Source organism: Amaranthus tricolor, chromosome 1, assembly GCF_026212465.1.
Source record: "Amaranthus tricolor cultivar Red isolate AtriRed21 chromosome 1, ASM2621246v1, whole genome shotgun sequence".
NCBI classification, from domain to species: Eukaryota; Viridiplantae; Streptophyta; class Magnoliopsida; order Caryophyllales; family Amaranthaceae; genus Amaranthus; species Amaranthus tricolor.
In genome coordinates, this window is record NC_080047.1 from 34,919,729 (window position 1) to 34,944,983 (window position 25,255).

A 25,255-nucleotide genomic window follows, 5' to 3' on the forward strand; every position below is an offset into this window, starting at 1 on the left:
ACGAATAGATTCTAACCTTGCAACTGGTGCGAAAGTTTCATCATAATCTATACCTTCTTCTTGATTATAGCCTTGAGCTACCAGTCTTGCTTTATTCCTTACAATGTCTCCATCCTCATTGAGTTTATTACGAAAGACCCATCTTGTTCCAATGATGGTACGATCTGGAGGTCTTTCAACTAGATCCCAAACTTTGTTCCTTTCGAATTCATTTAATTCATTTTGCATTGCAATGATCCACTCTGGTTCTTGTAATGCTTCTTTAACATCTTTAGGTTCTACAAGAGAAACAAAAGCAGAAAATGCACATAGATTTTTAAGAGAGGATCGAGTTTGCGTAACTTTGTTTGGATCACTTATAATGTTTTCTGGAGGATGTTGATATGACTTTCTAGTTCTTCTTCGTAATATGGATGGTGTGTTTTCATTCAAAGAACTTGTACTTACTGCATTTGAGGTATTTCTAATTGGTGTTTCTGAAGCAGTATGTTCATAAGCTATCTCAAGTTCTTGAGGTGGGGTCTCAAGATCAGACTGTGAGTCTTCAATGTTAACAACCTGTTTTCCTTCATCCTCAATACTTTGTATGGTATGCTGCAAGTTAATCTTTTTAACTGCATTAACATTTTTAATATCCAGTTCATCATCACTTAAATCATCAAAATGTTTATTAAGGTTTAACTCCTTAAATCCTTCATTTAATGTTTCATTTTTGGATTCATCAAAAACAACATGTATACTTTCTTCAACTATACCTGTACGTTTGTTCAACACTCAATAAGCTTTACTATTTAGTGAGTATCCAGGAAATATACCTTCATCACTTCTAACATCAAATTTACCTAAATTGTCTTTACCATTATTATGAATAAAACATTTGCAACCAAATGGTCTAAAGTAAGCTATATTCGGTTTTCTTCCTTTGAATAACTCATAGGGAGTTTTCTTGAGTAAGGGTCTTATAAGGCATCTATTTAAAACATAATTAGCTGTGTTAACAGCCTCAGCCCAATAGTGTTTAGCTAATCCATTTTCAATAAGCATTGTCCTAGCCATTTCTTCTAAGGTTCGATTTTTCCTTTCAACTACACCGTTTTGTTGGGGTGTCCTAGGAGCTGAAAAGTTATGGGTTATTCGATATTTTTCACAAAAGGAGTCAAAGCCTAGTTGATCAAACTCTCTTCCATGGTCACTTCTAATCGAGACTATTGGAAGGTTCAGTTGAGTTTGCATCTCTTTACAACGTCTTGAGAACGGTTTCAAGACTTCACTTTTATCCTTCAAAAAATCAACCCACGTAAATCTAGAATAATCATCAACTATAACTAAGATGTAAGATTTACCTCTTATGCTCCGTACACGCATTGGTCCACATAAATCAATATGTAAGAGTTCACATGGTCTTGATGTACTTACCATTTTCTTCGGTTTGAATGAACTTCTTACTTGTTTACCTTTAATGCATGCGTCACAAATAGGACTTTGTTTATAGTCAAGAGCTGGAAGTCCCTTAACTAGATCTTTACTTACCAACTTCTGCATAGTGTGAGTATTGATATGACCAAGACGTCTATGCCATAGTTTTGGATTATCTGTAATAGCTTTCAAACACTTGAAATTCTGCACTGCAATTTCGTTAGTATGTAAAGCATAAACATTATCATTTCTAAGAGCAGTAATGAGAGTAACTCCGGTATTAGGATTTTTAACAACACATTTTTCTTTGTCAAATATTACTTCATTACCTTTATCACATAGTTGAGACACACTTAGCAAATTAAATTTTAGACCTTCAACTAAATAAACATTATCAATAGTTTTAGATGGATTCTTACCAATTTTACCAACGCCTAAAATTTTGCATTTACCTTTATCTCCTAATGTGATTGAGCCATTGCATTTTTCTTTAATTTCAGAAAATAAAGAGATTTTACCACTCATATGTCTCGAGCATCCACTATCTAAAATCCACTTTTGTTTAACCTACAAAACAAAAAAAAATAACCTTTCTCAACCTTACTTGGCTATCCAAGTGACAAATTTGGAACCATGTTCGGGATAGACCATGTTGGGTGGTCTTGTCCCTTTAGGAACCCATATTTGCTTTATTTGTCCACGTAATTCAACAGGAAAGGAATTCTTGATAATATAATTTTCCTTACGTCTGTAAGGACATGCAAATCTTATATGTCCTTCTTTGCAACAAAATGTGCAAGTAGGAGTACGTTTATGTTTATATGCACCTTTCACAAATGTGGTTTTACTCTTATAGTTATGTGTAACATTATTATAACCAATACCACGTTTATCACTAGTTGGTTTTTGTCGTGTAAGCATTTTAGTGAATTTGGATTCAGATTCATTTAGCTTGGTTAATGCTTGTAGATTTTTCTCAGACTCATTTTTCAAGGTTTTGATCCTGGCTTCAAGATCATTGTTCTCATTCTTTAGGTCAATAAGCTGTTTAGTCTGGCTGAGATTCTGTTCTTTCAAGACCTTGACAGTCTTTTCAAGATTAATGTTTTCAGCCTTTAGCGATTCATTTTTATTTATGATTTCTTCACAACCTTCAGCATAATGACGTATTCTATCTTCTAAAGTGTTTTTCTCATCTTTTAAAATTTTCTCAATTTGAAACATATTGACGAGAGTTGTAACTAATTCATCTTTTGAGCATGTGTTAAGATAGTCACGTACCTCTTTATGATTTTGATCTAAATCATCATTGTCATCATTATCAGCCATAAGACATACATGAGCTTGTCCATCTTCAGTTTCAGATTCGGATGATCCTTCGGAATCACTCCAAGTTGCAACCATCGCTTGTTTGTTCTTTTTCTTTTTGTAGGATTGTCTTTTCTTCTTAGGACAGTCCTTTACGATATGTTCTGTAGAACCACACTCAAAACAAGCAAGTTTATTAGTCTTAAAATTTGAATTAGAGTTAGAAGATTTACCTTTATTTCTGGATTTAAATTTCTTAAATCTTTTTCGCATCTTCATAATTCCTTCAAGACCTTTTGTGATTAACGCAAATGGATCTTCCTCATCATCGCTATCTTCATTTTCACTTGAAAATTCATGATGTTTCTTTGCCTTTAGAGCAAGATTTTTCATGGAAGGTATTACATCATTATCTCTATCATCATGTAGCGTAAGTTCATGAGTTGTGAGTTTTCCAAGGAGATCGTCAAGCGATAGAACTTTCAAGTCTTGAGCTTCCTCTATGGCGGTGACTTTTGGACCCCATTTGGATCTTGGAAGACACCTTAAGACTTTCTGGACTTTTTCTGCATTAGTAAAAGTTTTTCCAAGAGAATTCAGACTGTTAGTAATCAAAGTAAAACGAGTAAACATTTCATTTATATTCTCATCCTTTTTCATCTTGAACATTTCGTATTGATGCATGTGGATGTTGATCTTTGTTTCCTTCACTTGACTTGTTCCTTCGTATGTCACAACCAACTTGTCCCATATTTCTTTAGCACTTGTACATGAAGAAACTCGATTGAACTCAGTACCATTCAAAGCACAACATAATTGATTCATTGCCCTATAATTTTTGGAAACCCATTCCAAAACTGTTTGTGAATATTCGGATTCGGACTTTATTACATCATTTCCTTGAGCGTCCTTTTTCATGGGTATCTTAGGTCCTTTAGTTATGATCTCCCAAAGTTCCATATCTTGATCAATCACGAACATTTTCATCAAAGTTTTCCAATGTGAGAAATTTGTACCGCAAAACAAAGGTGGTCTTGAACACGAACGCCCTTGAGCAAACAACCCTTCTCCTATTGAATCCATCACAAGATATTAATCTTTTTGTGTGAAACTCAGCTCTGATACCAATTGAAAGTTAATAGAAGGTTGAATACTCTCTAGAGGGCGGGTGAATAGAGAGTTTTGGCTTTTTAAACTTTTCTGGCAGTTTTTCTCAAGAGTTTGAGGAGTCTGTCAAAACTATCTTCTGGAACAGCTTTGAGCCAATTCGTAAACACTAATCGTATGTGCGGAAAATAAACTTTAAAGAATAACACACGATATGTTAACGAGGTTCGGTTCTAACTAACCTACTCCCCGCCTATGGGTTCTCTTTCAACTCGTAGGATTTCAACGCCTTTTATTAATCCGACTTTAATACAAACAAGAAGATCTCACTATCTCCTCTCACCACGTTCTTCCCCTTGAAGAACCGTATTACAAGTCTCTTTAATAAAAGCAAAATCCCAAATCTCACAATAGAGATTCACAAGTTGAACACTTTGAAAAGTATTCTTGATTAGGCGTATTAAACTTAATCTAACTCTTTTTAAACTCTTAAGCCTATTACAAATGTAAGAGTTAGATGAACTAAGAATTAAGAATTACGAATTACAAATTACAACTCTTAGAGAATTTCTAAATCAAGAGAGAAAGTTGTAAGAAGTGGTGTATCTTAGTTCTGGAATGAAGCCTCATATATATAGTGTTACGCCTCAACACATCTTCAAAAACAAGAAGGCTCCTATCCGTTGTTTTCTGTTGACCTGGTCATTCAGCGCCTGTCTTCAAGATCTTGAGGTTATCTTCAAACTGACGTGTACTGACAGCTAAAAATAATTTCGTCATTGTGTTTGTAATTGTCCAATGCTATGCTGCCACGTTAGTACTCATACAAGATAATGAATGATAAGCACAAACCAGATTTATCAACATTTAATTAATCATTTAAATTAATTCCTATTTTTTAGCATTAATTCAAATCGTTATTTTCTATTTTTAGTATAAATTCAAATATTAACCTATTAATAGAAAACTCTAGATCTTGCATAATTATCAAATATAGCCGTGTACTATAATTAGTAAAACATATGTACCTTGTACTATATTTAATCATCAAATTAATTTTAACCACATATTTAAATTCAAGTTCAAAATATAAAATATTTAAACGTTAAACAAAAACGTGTAATAAAATATTCAAACTTCATTTTAAATAATATCCAAGTTAATTTTAATGAACCTTGACCTATTAAAATATTTCAAATATAATTACGAAACTAACCTGATTGTAAACATAATTATCTTCAAGATTTTGAAACATATTTCAGAACTTATAAAATCAACATTAAAATAAACTTAAGTTCTTTAAGTATATTCCATTGACTTCGAACTTAAATATATATAAATCACATGTATATCAAATATGATTTTAAACTTACTTAAACAATTAAATGTAATTACTTAATTTATTTGTTTAATCAATATGTGTTTTGAATTATCATCATTCAAGAGAATTAAGTCTTCAATCTCCCCTTATCATTATTTAAGAGAGTTGAGTCTTCAGGGGGCTTGTAAGATCTTGGAGACAAAATACAGAGGTTCCGAAGAGGTAATTCTTTTTAAACTCCAATCATTATGGAGAGAATTTGATAATTTACTAATGGCAGCAAATGAAACAATACATTTTTTTTGACCGAGTCACTCATATAGTTTGTCAAATAAGATTAAATGGTGGTGAAATAGAAGATGAAAATGTGATTCGAAAAATATTAAGGAGTCTCTCACAAAAATATAACATTATTGCCACGACAATAGAAGAAGTAAACAAGAAAAATTTATCTCAATTAAGTATACCCGAACTAATGAGATCAATACTTGCACATGAAGATAGATTAAAAAAAATTAACGAAGAACCACTAGAACAAGCTTTTCAAGCTAAATTAAAATTTTCTAATGGTGAAAATAAAAATGGGCATTGTAAAAATTATGAAAAAGGACAAACATCAACTAATCGTTGCAAGGGAAGAGGAAGTTTTAAAAATCAAGGGAGTCAATTAAATAATCAAACTGACTTTTATTGTAAATTATGTAAGAATACTAACCACAATACTAATGATTGTCGGTATAAATGTAAGAGGTGTAAAAAACAAAATCAAAAAAGATTGTTGGTATTGACAAAAAGAAGAAGCAAACTATTCCGAAAACAATAATTCCGGAGAACAAATATTTTACACTGGATTGAATGCACAAGAAAAAGTAAGTGACATATGGTATATTGATATTGGTTGTTCAAATCACATGATTAGCAATAAAAATTATTTTGTCACTCTTGTCGAAAATGTTAAAACACACATCACACTTGGCGACAGTAAAAAAAGAAGATGTCGGCGGAAAAGGGACAATCGCCGTTAAAACAAAAAAATGGCTCATCAAAATTAATTCATGAAGTTTTCTATGTTCCCGGACTTGCACTGAATTTATTAAGTGTAAGCCAATTAATTAAAAAAAAGGATATATATGGTTAAACTTAAGAAAAACAAATTTCAAATTTATGATAAAAATAAGGGTCAGATAATAACAATTATCGAAATGGCTCCCAACAAAATATTCCCATTAAAAATGCCATTTGAAGAAAACTTGGCTTTAAGCTTAATAAATGATGAATCCACCTTATGGCATTTGAGATTCGAGCATCTAAATTTTAACAGTCTTAAACTATTAAAACAAAAAGAAATGGTAACTGGACTACCATCAATAAAAAATGAAAGAAAATTTTGCGAAGGCTGTATATATGGCAAGTGCACAGATAGCCATTTCCTACCGCATCTTGGAGGGCCAAGGCTCCTCTAGAGCCTGTTCATGCAGATATCTGGGTACCTACCAAGAATCTGTCTCTTGGTGGAAAAAGATATTTTCTTTTGTTCGTAGATGACTACTCCCGCATGATATGGGTATATTTCCTAGAGAAAAAATGAAAAGTTTTTTCCCACTTCATTCAATTCAAAGCCCTCACAGAAAATCAAAGTGGGCATTCTCTTAAGAATCTTAGAACAAATCGTGGCGGAGGATTTACAAGCAACAAATTCAACAGCTTCTATAAGAAGCATGGAATTAAAAGAGAACTTACAGCAAGGTGTACACCTTAACAAAATGGTGTCGCAGAAAGGAAAAACCGCACTATAGCAGAGATGGCCCGCAATTTGATGCAGGGTAAACATCTGCTCAAACGATACTGGCCGAAGCTGTTCCCACGACAGTATATATCCTTAATAAATCTCCCACAAAAGAAGTTAAGGATTTAACACCATATGAATTTTAGCACAAGAGAAAAGCCAAGAGTAGAGCACCTCAAAGTGTTCGGATGCATAGCTTTTGCCCACATCCTGAAGGAGAATCTGAAAAAGCTCGATGAGAAGAGAGAAAAATGCATATTCATTGGATACAGTCACGAAACAAAAGGATATCGCCTCTACAAGCCTGAATCTAAAGAATTAATCATCTCTAGAGACGTAATTTTCGACGAAGCAGCCGAATGGACGTGGAAAGAAAAAGAAATTGAAGCTCGCGAAAAAGATACTCTCTCAAGAGATCCAAGTGAGGAAGACGGAGCAGACTAACCAACAAACCCATCATCTCCGAGTCCAAGCACACTTGGAAGTACAAGATCATCCCCAAGCTTAAGAAGCCAAACATCACGTTCAACTCCACAACATCAAGAAGCCCGATGATCAACACGCGATCGGCAACCGCCATCATGGCTACAAGATTACCATTGTGACCAATCAATGATGGCTCTCTTCTCTAGTGAGCCACAAACATTTCAAGAAGTAGCACAAGAAGAAACATGGATTGAGGTTGTGAACGAAGAAATCAAAATGATCGAGAAGAATCACACATGGGAACTTATAGACAAACCACAAGACAAGGAAGTCATCAGACTCAAGTAGGTCTACAAGGTGAAACATAACGATGATGGCTCCATCAACAAGTACAAAGCAAGGCTCGTAGCAAAGGGATATGCACAACAACCAGGAATCGACTTCAACGAAACATATGCACCAGTTGTCCACATGGAGACAATCAGAATAGTTCTGGCATTAGCATCACAACATCAGCTACCAATCTTTCAGCTCGATGTCAAATCAACATTTCTAAATGGAGAAATCGAAGAAGAAGTGTACGTCGAGCAACCGCAGGGATACATCATCAAAGGCCAAGAAGACAAAGTATACCGCCTTCGAAAAGCTCCGTACGGACTCAAACAAGCACCCCGAGCGCGGAACAGCAACATCGACAATTATCTTCTCCAGCATAGTTTCATCAAGAGTCCGAGTGAACCTTCACTATACATTAAAACACAAGGTAACAACTTTTTCATTGTATGCCTATACGTGGATGATCGAATCTATACAGGCACACGTCCAACGATGATCGAAGAATTTAAAAAGGCTGTGATGAAGGAGTACGGGATGACAGACCTTGGTACAATGAAATACTTCCTTAGCATATAAATCAAACAAAGCCCAGGAAAAATATTTCTATCACAAGAGAAATATGCAGAAGACTTGCTCAATAAATTCAACATGGGTGAATGTAAACCGCTGGCTACACCAATGGCAATCAATGAGAAGTTATCAAAGTACGATGGCAAACCAAAAGTCGACGGAGCAATGTATCAAAGCTTGGTCGGCTCTCTCATTTATCTCACACATACAAGACCAGATATAGTCAACGCTATCAGCATCGTATCCAGGTTCATGAGTGAACCGAACAAGGATCATCTAACAACAACAAAGAGGATTCTCAGATACATTAAGGGAACGAAAAGCTATGGGATCATGTACGAAACTGAAAAAGACTTCAAGCTCACAAGATACAACGATAGCGATTGGGCTGGAAGCGTGGATGATAGAAAAAGTACAAGCGGGTACGTATTTTAGCTTGGAAACAAAGTGGTCTCATGTTCATAAAAAAACAGGCGATAATAGCTTTAATCATCAGCAGAAGCAGAGTGCAATGCAGCAACAAGTGCAGCATGTGAAGTAGTCTAGCTCAGAAGGATATTAATCGATCTACAACATAAGCAAGAGACACCAACTACAATGTTCTGCGATAACATGTCAACAGTAGCAATGACGAAGAATCCAGTGTTTCATAGCAGATCAAAACACATCGAGATACGACATCATTACATTCGTGAGTTAGTAGACAAGAAACAGATCGAACTACAATCCTGCAAGACATGAGAGCAACTCGCAGACATTTTCAGAAAACCCATATCAACTGATAGATTTATTGAGTTCAGAAGACAACTCAAAGTTCAAGATTTTTCAGATTATTGGAAAGTGTTAAAATAATCTAGAAAAATCTAGGATTTTAATTAAATATAAAAATATCTAAACTAAAGAATTAAAAAATAAAAATATCTAAGATAATATAATAGAAGATCCTAGTAAAAGTAATTAAAAAATAAAAAATATCTAAGATATTTTAGTAAACTTGTAACCAAACTCATCAATATAAATAACCATTGATGTAATCAATTTTTGGCAATGAAGAAGAATATCCATTCTACATATTCACTCATTTTCCTCTCTAAATAAATCAATTCACTATTTTACCATATAAATTTTCCTACATAAATAATTTGTTAGTATATTGACAATTTGACCCCCCTTCCAACTCAAAATTCTGGCTTTGCCCCTTGTTGGGGGTCTATCAATATTTCATGATTGATTTGTGATTAGGGGTGAATAAAGTTTGGCCAAAATCGTAAACCAAATCGAACCAAACTGTACTCTAAGTATTTGGTCTGGTTTATGGTCAAAATGGTCTAATCTGAATTTTTTTTAAATTACAGTTTTCTGTTCGATCTAGGTTTTGAAAATTGTTAGACCAGACGAGATCAGACCGTAAACCGTAATATTAAGGGACATAGGCTGGTAGGCCCAACTTTGAAATAAACTTAGCTGGCCCGTTGTGATTTGTGAATGAAAAGTTTAAATGCATCAAACCCTAAATTCTAATTCAGTACCTCAACCTCAACTCAAGTCAAGAGACTTCAAGAGTCTCATCATCAATGGCGGCACTCTTTTGTAATATTCTACAGTTTTACTCTTATCAGTTTCTTTTCATCAACTATCTCAAGTTCTAATTTTCAAGACAGATAGATTTTTTGTGTTTGGTTTAATTTTTTTTTTTTATTTAGTAGTATGGAGTTCTTTTTTTTTCTAATTTTTTTCATTTTTCGTTGATTTTCATCAATAACTTTTTGTTGATTTTTTCATTTGTTTAGTCTATAGTTCTGTTAGGGTTTGCTACTCTCTTATTTATCGCTATGTAGGTCTTTATTTTTCGATTTTTTCATCAATAATCTTTTGTTCTTTATTTTTGGAATTTCAATACGTTGTTTAGTGTTTATAATTTCAGAATTTGTGGCGTACTGGTGTTTAGTGTATTGTGATAATTATAATTTCAGAATTTTTGGCATTTATGTACATATATAAATGAGTATATTATTTAGTTATAGAAGTGCTTTAAAAAGAAAAAAACTATAGACAGCTCAGGACAGACTGATCCAGTCTGGTGTTTTAATGAATCTTTTTCCAAAATATTGTAATTTAGGAAAAATAATTCCCACTTTACGTCAAAGGAAAAAATAATTTCCTATCTACTATCCCCGTCAGATAGATTTTATTTTTTTAAAAAATATTCAGAGCAAACCGCCATCCTAGATGGCGATTTGGTCTGTGATAGCGGTTTGCTTTATTCTATAATTTAAAAAAAGCAACAAAAATGCTGAAAATATGGGGCATAGGTTTCGGTCCCACAACCTCATAGGTGGTTTGCTTTGTATTTTGTGATGAGGTAAATCTCAAAATTATAACACGAAGCACAAAGAATTATACTAAAGTAAACCGCCATCTCAGATGGCAATTTGATGTTTTTTTTATGAACCAACTAAAATCGCCACCTTAGATGGCGGTTTAGTAATATCGTTTTTTTTTAAGTACTGTTTTAAATAAAACGGTACAGGTAGCGTTTTATATTAGATGTTACACCAAAACCGTTGTTTTAAGTGGCGGTTCTAGCAAAAAAAAGGCAAAAAAAAAAATTTCTCTCAGGCAGTCCTACATGGACGGTAGATAGAAAATTATTTTTTCTTTTGACGTAAAGTGAGAATTATTTTTCTAAATTACAATATTTTAGGAAAAGATTATGTTTTAATTGGTCTGATTTGGTTTGAAAAATTTTTAGATCGGAATTTGAGGTTAGGACTGATTTTTTTGTCAAATCAGATCAGAAGACCGGACTATGTGCACTTCTATTTATGATTATTCATTTAGTTAAATAGAGAGTAGTTCATGATCAAAAAATGTTTTGATATATTTCAAACTATTCAAGAGTCTAATTGACGTAAAAAATTAAGATAAGTAGAAGTTTGACGTCACAAATCATTGCTTGTCGATCAAGTTGATATAAAACTCAACGAAGCACGTCCAATAACTGAATTATCAGAAGCAGTGTGACAGTGGTTTATCCTCCATATCGCAACAAGGGCTAAGTGAGCAAGATGTTCATACCGCACAAGCATTGGATATTGCTAATATAATCATTGATATTGATAGTGCAAAGTTTGACTTAATCAATCATAGTCATCATTTGGTTTGGTCATTTGGGTATTTATTATAATCCTTCTTGATAATCATAATAGTCTCATTTGACTTTTAACATTGTTTATTAATTGCTCTTTTTTTTGTATTTTATTCTTAACCTACAAGTTATAATATAAACAGGTAAGATCTTGTTTGATTCGTTTCAATGCAAAGATCATTATTATCAACTTTTGACAATTTTTAATTATGCACTATTAGAAATAGTAATGATAAAATTATTAAATAAGCAAATATACATAGTCAAAATAAAATTAGAGAATTAGAAACCCTAAATGAGGCCCTTTTATTTAATCACACTCAAATAAAGGTTGCAAGCAATCAAACACTTAACGCTACAACAATAATGAAGTTTAGAGAAAACCAAATTACCTTTCCTTTGAGATCTATAACAATAACAATAAATAACTCCCAATCATAACATATACCAAAAAGAATGTAAATGCCAAATGTTTTCATTCTAAATCACTTGACATTTAAATTAAGGGGTATTCTATATGGTAGACAGGAAATTTTGCAAAATGTCTGTGGTAATTAATCTTAAAAAAAATCCACAAAATAACATTGTATTTTTGAAATTTAAGCTGCCCTAACATTATGAATCAAAATCGTTTGATTTTTCGTTATTTTAGGAAATTTCCTTTTTGCCCTTATCTTCTTCTTCATCCATCTTCTTCATCTTTATCCATCTTCTTCCTTCCATGTTAATCAAGTATGTTTGTGAAGTTTCAAAATGAATACTTGATTCTTTATATTTAACGTCTGTAGGCTGCTTCACTAAAATTTGTTCTTATTAATTCTTGCTATGTCAACAGTTAAATTAGATATTGTGGAATGGAGGCGTTTGAGCCTTTTGGACTTTCCATTCCAGCAATTTGTTTTCAAGGGTGGGTATGTCGGTCATTGGAATTGGATATATTACCAACAAAAGTCTTTTGTATACCTTCTGAATCTTCTGTTTAGTTTCACATGTTTATATTCGATTACCTTGTCCTTCAGAACTTAGAACAGATGCAAAATACTCGAATACCTTCATAAATTAACAGTCAGGACAACCAAGGTTAAAAAAAAGCACACCATACTTGATTAACATTATCATATAAATCATAAAACCTTAAATTTCTAGTTTAAATGAAATAAAATAGAGGCAAGAAAAAGATGGATGAGGAAGAAGACAAGGGTAAAAGAAAATTTCCCAAGATAACAAAAAATCAAACGTTTTTTGGTTCATAATGTTACAACTACTTGAATTCTAAAAGTACAATGCTATTTTGTGAAATTTTTTTTAAGATTCGCTACCACTAGCCTTTTGCAAACCCTTAAATTAATTAAACCGAGTAACTTCATTTTTGAAATCATAATATATATTAAAAAGATTGTAAAATGTCAATTGTCTTCGTTCTAAGATTATTTTTTGATAATAGCTTATATGGCAAATAAAGTAAATCTAAATGGATGACTAAAATTCACATAATCGTCGCAGAGAAAAATCATTTAAACTAAATAAAGATACTTATCACCTTAGGTCAAATATGATTAATGGTGAGATTATAAGCTTCAAATTAGTTCTGTAACATTTAAGTTTAGCACCGATGTTTAAGTATCTTTTGCATTTAAGAAAGAATTACATTATAACTGCAGTTGAAAGTTAGAAAACGACAAAGATAACATGATCAACCCAAAAAGATATTATGCGTAGTCAAATTACGCAAATAAATAATGTTATATCACAATATCTTAACAATCATACAATACTATAAAAGAACTGAAAATTTTCACACGACGATTTTATAGAATTTTGTCTAATAAAGCATTTTACAAGTAAAAATGTGATCATATGATATTCAAAAGATTTAATTACACCATATATCATACATCATATCATCATATCATACAACACTATAAAAGAACTGAAAATTTTTACATTGGCAATTTTATAAAAATTGTGTTTAATAAAGCATTTTTACAAGTTAAAATGTGATTATATGATATTTAAAAGATTTAATTACACCATATATCATACATCATATCATCATATCATACAACACTATAAAAGAACTGAAAAATTCCACATGACGATTTTATAGAGTTTTACCTAATGGAGCATTTTTACAGGTTAAAATGTGATTATATGATATTCAAAAGATTTTATTACAACATAAATTATTATAAAAGAACTGAAAAATTCTACATTGCGATTTTATAGAGTTTTGCCTAATAGAACATTTTTTATGTTAAAATATAATTATATGATATTCAAAAGATTTTATTTCATTAATTATGATTATAAATATTATAGTTAAGTATTCAAAAACATTTTATTAGATCAAATCATACAACCATTCAATTATAAAATACTATAAAAGAACTAAAAATCATACAATACTATAAAAAGAACTGAAAAATTATAAATCGCGATTTTATAGAGTTTGCCAAATAAAGCATTTTTACAGGTTTAAATGTGATTGTGTGGTATTAAAAAGATTTATTACATTAAATACGATTTTAACAAAAAACTAAATACAAATTAAGAGTGATGTGAAAATGAATTATATAATATAAAATATTCCTAATGTTGTAAGTAATTTGAAACGGAGAAAGTATTTCATATAGCTAAGCTCTGTCATATGTTTTAATTTTATTGAGAATGAGTGAATTATTTTTCTTTTTGGCAAATAAAAGCTTTTTTCATTCACCAAAAAAACCAAAATAGCAAGGTAAGGAAAACTCAGCCTTACTTATTTGCATCAGTGTGAAAACAAGGCCCACCTTTTTTAAATGGTTTCCTCGACTCACTCTTCATGTGCATATGAGAAAGGCGAGGCCAAAACCACCAATACAATAGTGTCAGCAAACATCCAAAAGCTATACAGAGCAACTATAATAGCTATACATAACCAGCAAACAACACAACTGGGAAAGGATCAAAAACAAAATAAAGACAAATAACAAACAAACCCAACTGCAGCACATAAACCACAAAGGCAGCAGTATGATAAACAACCAACATAAAAAATGCACAGCAGTGTACAGGGCAACAAGACAATTGCACCTAGATTGGGTCCTGTCCCTCAAACTCACAATCTTGCATGAATCACTCTCGTCTTTGGAGATAATATGTAGAATGCGGAAACACACACAATCCTCACCAAAATATACCCAAGAACACTCTTCTTGATTCTCAGGCCAGCCTCGTGGTCTCCCTCTTCAGGCTTCACTCACCCTTGGGTTGAATCCACGACCCTTCTCTAAGCTTCACTCGCTCTTATGGAAAGGTTACGCACTAGATTGTTCCTCAATTTAGTTTCTGAGATATCCTTCTCCTTTAATACGTTTTGACTGATTGAAGAACACACGCAAAATACTCAAGGAGATGAAGAGGACAATGAAGACGGATTGAAAATAAGGAAAAAAAAATCTGAATGAAAACTTGTATTGACGAAATCTGTCTTTTACATCAAGCCTATGCACCTATATATAGCTTTCTATCATTACAACGGCTAGCTTGTACACGTATCTGACATCATCCTATTTTAAAACAGAAAAATCAGAAAAATTGGCTAAGTACTGGATAGCCTATTCAGCAGCTGGCGACTGGGGTACCTTGTACTGGTTCCTCCGGCTTCTGTAGTTATTGTCAGTAGGGTTCTAGGCCCTTGATGGTTAGGTCCATGTACCAAGATGCTATATTTGCCTTGGTCACCCCTTAGAAGCTCGTGGTTAAGTCCCAGGTTACAGAGCAAGGTGGCCTGGTCATCAGGCTGTTGATCAGTGTCATTGCTCGAGTGTTTTGTGATCTTGCTCGACGGCTCGAGTGTATTCTGATGGCTTTTGCTTGAGTGTTCTGTTATCTTGCTCGATGGCTCGAATGTGTTCTGATGGCTTCTGCTCGAGTGTTCTGTCTTGCTCGATGGCTCGGATGCATTCTGATGGCTTTTGTTCAAGTGATGTTCTGGCTTGCTCGATGACTCGAATGTCTCTAGTTCCATCATGTCTTGTTCTTGATCAGGAAGTGTACCCATAGAACAGTCAAGATGAGGATTTGAATTGCCTGAACCATGGTTTGACCATGATGCACATGGTTCAACAACAACATGAAATAAGGCAGTAGCAATCAACATGAACAAAAAAATGATCCCAATAACAAACAACACAGAGGCAGAATGCTGAGCAGCATCAAAAACTTATGACAGAATAGCAAACAACAAACAACATTGTGGACAGCAAATGGCTGAGCAGCAACAAGCATTCAGGACAGAACAACAACAATTGTTGGATTATGTGAACTGTAAGTTTGTAAACATGTCAGTTTCAACCCAATTTTTTTACAAAACCGTTTATTTCACAAAAATAGCTATTTTTTGGCAGAATATATAATCAATAATTATTTATTCAATCAAGCAATAATTATGTTTTTATAAAAATATATCTAAATTTCATATACTTTTATTAATATTATAATTTGATAACTAAAATATGCAATTGCATCTTTCTTTAACATTTATATTCATAGATTTTTCCATACTAACAAACTTCGTGCATTGCACGAGTTAGTATACTAGTACTCCCTTCATTTCCTAATGTACTTTTTTCTGTTTTGAATATTATACTTTAGAGAGAAAAATATGTTTTTAAGATTTATATAGATGATAAAATATATCTATGTGAGATCTTGTTAGATTAATCTTAATCAATATTTTTTATTATATATTTTGTATGGCTTTTTATAACGTGTATTTAGAGACATTAAGGCTCAAATTTTTTTTGAAGAGTGTGCAACAAGTAAACGAGAAGAATAGAAAAGAACAGTGCGAGTATTATATAGTATAAGTAATCTAGATAATTCCTAAGACATAAATCCAAATATCTAATCTTAGATAGTTTTTAGGAAATACCCTTGATATATATTTTATTAGAAATTTCTAAATAAGAATATGTTGCATAATTATAACCCTTTATTAAAGAAATTTAAAATATATAAAAAGCACTTAAGGCCAATAAATACCCCTCAAGAGTCATTTGTATAACTCACTTATAAAGAAAGCTATAACAACACATTTATTTAAAACTCTTTACCTATTTTTGTTAGCAATCTTTTCTTAAGTTAACCAAACAAAAACATTTAGTAATAGTCATCAAAAAATAGCCTTAAATTTTTTTAATATCCTTAAAATCTTGTTACAGTTATTTTTTAATGACTTGCATTAAATATTGAAAAAGAAAAAAAAGAAGTGGTTATTACATCTTAATTTCTATCTTTAATTTTTTTTATAAAATATTTTATTAATGGTTAAATGAAAACTAAAACACAAATATATTTTAAAGCATACATATAAAGTTATTATAATATAAAAATATTAAGTTGAAGAAAACTAAAACACAAATTAAATTTCTATCCATTTTAATTATATTGTAGAAGAATTTGAAACATTATTACATTTTGAAAGACAAAGGAAGAAGAAAGAAAAAACTTTTCTATTGAAATAGAAAACAACAATTTATACGAGGGAATAGGCGAAAGTGTTAGTACATCAGTTTATTGTGCTCTTTCTATAACCAATAATGAAATTGTAGCGATGCAATAGTGATTTGTTAAGCAATTCTATTAAATTATCATTTAGATTTCTATATTTAATTATACTTATAATAAAAAATATAAATAATTACAATATTTGAATTCATAATCTATGTTTCAAAACATGCATGGATGATGGTGAGGGTGGGTAAATGTGGGTATAAAGAGGGGTTGATTTCATAAATGGATGATGGCATGGATGAGGGTGAGGATGGATAAGTGTGGGTATAAAGAAGGAGGTTGATTTCATACAAAAGATGACGATTGATTTCACAAAATGGGTTGTTTTGAGAAGATGATGGGGGGTTATAAAAGGGAGTTAGTAAGGGATGGTGTAGATTAAGTATTGGGAGAGATGAATTTATTATGGAATTAATTTTAATTGAGAGTAAAATTAATTTGGAAAGAGAAATAAATATGGAAGAAGTTATTAATTTTAGTTGGGAATAGATAAAGATTAAATAATAATAGATATAAAAGTTAATAAGGTATAGAGTTGAATAAAAATAGGAGTGAAGTAGACATTTACATGGTTGTAATTTGCTAAAAATAGAAATGTTGCAAGTAATATAAAATTATCAAAAATAAAAAATATAGCAAGTAATATGAAACGGAAGAAGTACATACTTTCATTGAATGCATTTTATCATGGGCATCAAGATGAGTCTGAAGAATATCATTAATTTTATGAACTAAACATTGAAATCTATGAGGTTTGTGGTAGATATTTGATAATTAATTGAAATGCTTGATTTGATACGTTAATTTATTAACTGATTTGACTAACTGATTTTAAATAATAATGTACAAATAACTTATTGTAATTACCTAAAACAATAAGTTGTTTAAATAATTGGAAAAATTACCATGAATAATACAACTTTTTGTTAATTTTCCTACAATAATACCAACTATTGATTAAACATGAATAATACCAACTTGATAGGGTATTTTCCTTAGAATAATACTAACTTTAGTTTATTAACTAATACATCAATTTTTTTGGTCTTATAATCACCTATAGTTTGATTGTTAACATGAAACAATCGTATTATTAGGAGATTTCATTAGTCGTTTTTAGCGTCTAATTTTTCTTATATATTTGTTCGTTACTAATTATAATTTAATTAGTGATGGTAGTAATTTGAAAATTCTCTACAATGATTAGAAACTTGTTAATTCGTAACGTGATTATGAATCGTAACAAGTAACGTAAACTTTGGAAGTAAAACTTAATGTTGAGCAACTACCCATAACAGTTCGAGAAAATTTTAATTATTACCCAAGCATATTATATAACCATGATGGGAGTAAATTAAATATTTCACACATATACAAGTGATTTTTAAACATGAAGTACAAGTTACATAACTTGTTACATGTACAACAATTTTTACCCAAACCTTAAACTATCTTAGATAAACCTTTCTTACACCATATGAGACCAAATTGAGGATATAAATCACCTCAAATCAGCCCCAAAACAGCAGCCCCTAGCTGCCATACTAGCCCTCTTTTAGCCCCAAAACTCACTTGCACACTCCACCAAACTCTCTACCCAAAGCCCCTATTGTTCTTACCTAAAAACACCATCATAACAAGCATGCAAACATAATAAATAAAAACATATTTGCTGTCCATATTTTCAGCTCCATCAACCTTCTTTCACTCTTCATTTTACTCCTTATTTCATCCATAAGCATAGTTGAAGTTCAATCTTACAATTTCTAGCAAAAACACCTTCTTTTCTCATCAAATCTTCTTCAAAAGCCCATCTAAAACTTCTGAAGATTTATGTTTATAAACTCAAATCTCCCATAAAAATAATCTTCATCTTAAAAGCTTTCCATAGACACTAAACTTGAAGAAATCCACCAAGTATAAAGTAAGTTATGTTCATTTATTTATTCCACTAGTTTTTGTTAAAACTTGTTCACGTAAAACATTTTTTTTACATGAATCTTTCTATAAACTAAGATCATTATAAAATGAGTATTTTATCTCTAAATTAAGAAAATCATCATTTATAAATCTATAAAAATAGGCCATAATAGAAAGTAAGAAGATGTATTTCTACAAACATATAAATTTTGTTACTTAAAGGATTCAAGTAAAATTATGGGACTTAACTAAAATATGTTGCTCAACATAATAAGTATACTCCAAATATGTTAAAATCATCACAAGTATTAGTCTAACAACTCTAACTAGGAAAAGATAAGTGCATGTTAGAAATCCAAAATTATTATTGATTTTTGGATGAATGCAATATGTTTAGTTGAAAAGTTGGAGTTGAGGTTTGAAGGGCAAGGAACCGAAGTTAGAACCACTTCTAAGAACGCGTAGGAGCTTACGGAATAATTATATAGGCTTGGAGTCGAGGTATGTCACATGGGGTGATTTTTAAAGAATTTAAGAACAAGTTGGGAAAGTTTGTGTATAAACTTGTTTTTAAAAAAAAAGAAAATTCCCAAAGAGAAGTTGTTAAATCTTGATGATGTGAAAATGACAAATTTGAGTATGGAATAATTTATTACATGTATTATTATTGTGGGCATCATGCATGTTGATTTTATAAATTATTGTATGTTTAACGGCATGTTTAACTCTACTTTGTGAAAGTTATTGTGATGGAAATGATTATATGAATTCGAAAATATTTGAAATTCATTTTAAAAGAAATTTTCAGTAGCTATATGTTAAGAAAATTTCTTGGATACTTTTTGTTGAGAATTGAGATTATTCGTAAATTGCTATTTTAATGGATTTTAAGGTGTTAAATACTCTTATTATAAAAAATGGTATTAGATGAACTCTTCATCATCAAAAATAATTAATAAATACATATTATAATATCTCCAACAAGATTTGGCCAGAATATATTTAGTTTGGAATTTTTTCTATAATTTTTGAATAATCGTTAAATTGTTTAACGGTAAATTGTAAAATGGTAAAATATAAATTAAATATCAAACAAAGACATATGGACTTCAAATTTTTATCACATACTCATATAGACAGTAGGTAAAATTGGTAAAAGTTTGGAAAGGTTTCGTTGACATTTAAGGACCTTAAAAATTTTTACTCGGTTATTAATAATCGGTAAATTTGAAAACGGTAAAATATAAAATAAATACTAAATGACGTCTTTTGGACATGAAAATTTTATGAGACACTTATATAAACAGTAGATACTTGTTCAAAAATTTATATGGATTTTCGTGACCATATATGGACTTAAATAAATTTTATTCGGTTTATCGATAAAATAACGATATTAATTATTAAAAATACCTCACATGATTTTTAATGGTTATTAAAAATTTTATACCCCTTAAAGTAGCTTCTAGAATTACATATAATTTTTATAATATTTTATTCGGACTCAAATAATTTTAAACCTATTTTATTCTATTTATCGATAAAATGTCTATACAAAATAATAAAACATCATACATGATTTTTATAAGTTCAAATGGCATAATAAATATGTTATATGACTTCTGGAACTTTTTTATAATTTTATAAAATAAATTATTAATTATTTACTAATTTATCAAATTAATAGAAAATATTTATTTATTAAAAAGTGTAATATTGTTAATTGAATTTGGATAAAAATAGACCTATATAAAAAAAATCTATAATTATATTAATAACCTACTGCCTTATAGTATAAATTAAGTTTAAATTAGATGGTTTATAAATTTTACGGATTACACCGTTTAAATAACGGTAAATACCCAAATTGTCGAAAATAATTGTAAGATCGTTATAAATTTGCATAACCAATTATAATCTGATGGGACAACCTTAAATTCATTTTAAATAAGGTATTATAATGACTTGATTAATTTGGGCCTTGTTGAAGAATTAATATGTACTTTGTAAATCAATTATCGATTTTATTACCGGCAAAACTATCTCGTATTTAAGAAAATAGTGTTTTTTGAAATCTTCTGTCGTAATGATTTTATAGACTTATGAATCATATTCTATTTGTTTTTGAATGAATTTCAAAACCCTTTTAAGTTATATTTACTTTAAGAATGATTGAAACGAAACATTTTAGTGGTTTCCTTAAAAAATCGTATTGAACTTTAATTACTTTTGTTACGATGCATTTCCATACATGCTAGTGATGCCCCAATATAATACAAAGGTTATGTTTAATGATATGATTATGCTAAGCATGTTTTACCCACGTGGGAAATATTATGATTTGATTTTGTTAAGTCGCAAATAAAGTATGTTTTGCTATGTGCAACTAAAAGATGTTTATCATATGGAAAAAATTAATATTTTTGACTTTCAAATGCTATTAAAATTACAAGATATATATTATGTACAAAAAAAATATTTTAGCCTAAATGACGGGTACATATGCCACAGCAAATGTTATGTGCATGATTAAACGGCTCACCAATGCTGATCGTGTATTGTTCACAATACCATTGTGTTACACTTGTCGGACATGTCGCGGACTGTAGACCGACTACCAAACGAGTCACAGGATAACTCACAGAGTACCCATGTAAACTTATGATATGAGTTTGAAATTAATTTGGATCCATTGAGATCTTGTGATTTATGATGAAAAATGAGAATTTAAAATGACTATATAGCCATTGAACTGGATTTGAATCATAATATGATTTATGCAATTGAAAAAGCATATTTCAAAATGAATTTACTCAAATAAAAAAAAAGATTTTAATAACTTATTTGACGGACACCAGTGTGTTTATACTCAGCCTTTTTGCTGATACTATGCTTTGTATGATTTTCCAATGGTTTTTTTTTAGAGTAAACTCCTATAGCACCTCGACGGATAATGGATATGCGAGCGGAAGTTGAACCCGGGTTGGAGTATGACTTCCCTTTTGTTTAGATCTCTTCATTGTATTTGAGAGACTATTAGTTTAGATTTAGACTAATTTAAGGATGTAGTTTGAACTTTAGACTTCACTACAAGAAAACTTGTTTTTAGCAACAAGTTTTAGCAACGACTATATTTTTTTCGTTGCGAAAAATACAAATTGTTGCGAAAATCCGTTGTTGTTGCTAAATAATCGTTGCCATAAAAAAAAAAGAGCGCGGGCTTTGAAATAATTAATATTTGTTTTTTGCAACGATACCAGTCGTTGCTATAAAGCATTATTAGGTAACGCAACAACACGAGTCATTGGGAAAAATTATTTTATGTATTGCAACAACAATGTCATTGCAAAAAAAAAAAAAATTGAAAACCTAAAACACGGGAAATTGGAGAAAGAGAGAAAGCTTGCTTCAGAAAGCCAAGCCTCACGCGATGCGAAACAGCAAAATCGCCTCCTCCCTGCTTCAAGCCTCCTGCCTGCTTGCCTCGCCTCCGGCCTCCCCACGTCGACGTCGTACCTCCGGCGCTCCTGTCCCTGCCTCCCCAGTGCCACCGGCCACCGCCGTCACGCCGTACGTTTAATCGTTTATGAACCCTAATTTTTGAATGTTGGTTTTGTCGATTGTTGTTTACTCGTTTTGATGCCGGTTTTGATAATTGATATTGATTCTCTATTTCTCTTGATCTTGATGTTCTGAATCAAATGTTGAAGATGAATATTGGTTTTGATGCTGGTTTTGATTTTTGAATGTTGGTTTTGTCGAGTATGTCGACTGTGGTTTACTCGTTTTGATGCTGGTTTTGATAATTGATTTTGATTCTCTATTTCTCTTGATCTTGATGTTCTGAATCAAATGGTGAAGATGAATGTTGGTTTTGAATGCTGGTTTTCATCATTCGTTTTCTTTTTGATTTTATGGTGAAGATGAATCAAAATATGCATGCTGGCCTGGTTTTGATGCTTGAATGTTGGTTTTGTCGACTGTCGTTTATTCGTTTTGATGCTGGTTTTGATAATTGATATTGATTCTCTATTTCTCTTGATCTTGATGTTTTGAATCAAATGGTGAAGATGAATGTTGGTTTTGAATGCTGGTTTTCATCATTCGTTTTCTTTTTGATTTTATGGTGAAGATGAATCAAAATATGAATGCTGGTTTTGATGCTTACGGTTTTGATGCTGGAAATATGAATCAAAAGCATTGATCACAAGTTAGTTTTCTTAAGCGTTGATGAATCAAAATATGAATCATTATAATGCTTAAGTTAGTTTTCTTGCTTTTAATTTGCTATCTGTTGGAAATATGATCACAAGCATTGACAGTGTTGTGTGGGTCATCTGAATAAGCAATTCTTTGAAGTTATTAGATGTAAAATCAAACTTGTTTAATGTCTTAATTTGACAAATTTGGGATTCATACACTGTAAAGGCTCAGACTTTTAAGACCGCCATAGAAGCAGCCTGTATGCTTCTTAGGATAGATGATATAGTGAGTGGCATCAAGAAGAAGCAGGCTCCAGGAGCACAAGCTCCGTCGCAACCATCGATTGAGTAGGCAGATGATGCTGATAATGAACAAATGATACCAGAGTGAAAGTATTAGAACAAGGAACTTAACAAATTGCCTATCAGCCTGCTGCTGGGGTCATGTGACCGGCTTGTGTAGGGGCAAATCATTTTGGTACCATTTTTCGAAGGTCCCTCTTTTTGGTGGTTTGGTTTAATTTAATCCCTTGTTGCATCTGTTGAGGGTTTGCTTAAACTTTTCTTGAGTAACTTAGCTGGGAACAGAGTAGCCATTCTTTTTGTTGAATTTTTGACTTTGCAGGATGAAAACTGATAAAAAACCACCGCTTGCGACCTTGCGAAATCTCCGATGAGGATTCGTGGGCGTCGATCAGTTCTAAAACCATCTAACACAAATACACCTTTTCGTACACCAGGTATTTTTCTAATCAACACTGTTAATGAGTTTGTTTTTTGTATTACATTTTTATTTCTGGGTTGATAATGCTGCTTATTTTTCCAATTAATTCACAAAAGCTTTTTTAATTTATAAATTTTATGAAAAATTTTCATTAGAAATCCTAAATAGCCTTATAATTCCTGTTGCTGTTTTTTAGCCTTATAATTTCTGGGTTCAATTATGTTCCTTTGATGAATTGGAATGAACTGAAAAAAATTGTAGATTTCTCGTTACGTAAGTTGTTTATGTCAAAATATCAACTCAACTATCGTGTTTTGTTCGATTATCCGTTTATCCGATTTCAAAAAAATTTATTCAATTATCAGAACGACATGACGTTCGTATTTTGTACCCCAGCATTGAAACTATTTGATATGATTGCTTTGCTGTAGGTCTTCTCATTTGTTTTTAGAGACGGTGATCCAAATCAAGGAATTGAAGAGAAGAGGTGGAAGCTGGTAATGTTTGAGCATTGAAATTAGATTGTTCTTTTCAAATTGAAGCTGGTAATGTTTATTCAAGTTGATTTGTATGTTATATCATAAGGTAAGTACTATGCTGCATATAGTGGGATCCGTAATTCTATATTGGTGTATGTTTGTTGTTCTCTTCTTGAGTTTATTCAAAATAAGACGGAAAAGTATTAGAATACGAGGTAGCTAATTAAGTACGTTATTTCATGAGTTATGTACTATGCTTATGTGCTGCATATAGTGGGATCCATAATTCTGTATTGGTGTATGTTTGCTGTTCTCTTTTCGAGTTTGTCCAAAATAAGACTAAAAAAATAATAGAATATGAGGTAGCTAATAAGTTAAGACCATTTGAGCTCTCTTACAGGTCATTAGTTTCATGGGTTAGTTTGAAAGGCGGGGCTTCAACAAAGTACTTTACATGTTTATTGCTTGGAGAGTTTTGAATGGATGTTTTGCTTATTTTGCAGATTCAATACAAACGGAGGTGTCAGATTCAATGGAAGCAGATGAAATTGAAGCATCAACTATGGAGATTGAGAATGCAAAGTGCCTATCACTTGTAAATTTTTACATGAAAACTTGTATATGGTAGGAGAATTATTTTGGAAAATTGGTTATACGTTACATGTATATGAATTACGTATATTTTTGACACACGATAATATTTGGACGTGTGATATTTTGGGATACAAATTAATATATAATGATAATCGGTGATATTCGTTTAGTTGGTTATAAATTATTTATTATTTTAATTGTCTAGTTTATACATAGATTGTAGATTGTTTTAGAAGATAACAAAGTCGTTGCGAAAAATGTGTACATTTTTTGCAACGGTAATAATTGTTGCAAAAAACATTAATAACAAATTTACTTAATTGTTTTCCCTACAGTAAAGTCGTTGCAAAAGATTGACTATC

General features: G+C 31.4%; 1 long non-coding RNA gene across 1 annotated transcript; it reads left to right on the forward strand.

Annotated features, from left to right (window-relative positions):
- Positions 1–20,892: 20,892 nt before the first annotated feature.
- On the forward strand, positions 20,893–25,023 carry LOC130809740 (uncharacterized). Its single transcript, XR_009040921.1, has 3 exons — positions 20,893–23,836; positions 24,252–24,317; positions 24,803–25,023. It is a non-coding gene; the product is annotated as an uncharacterized LOC130809740 (long non-coding RNA).
- The last annotated feature ends 232 nt before the right edge of the window (positions 25,024–25,255 follow it).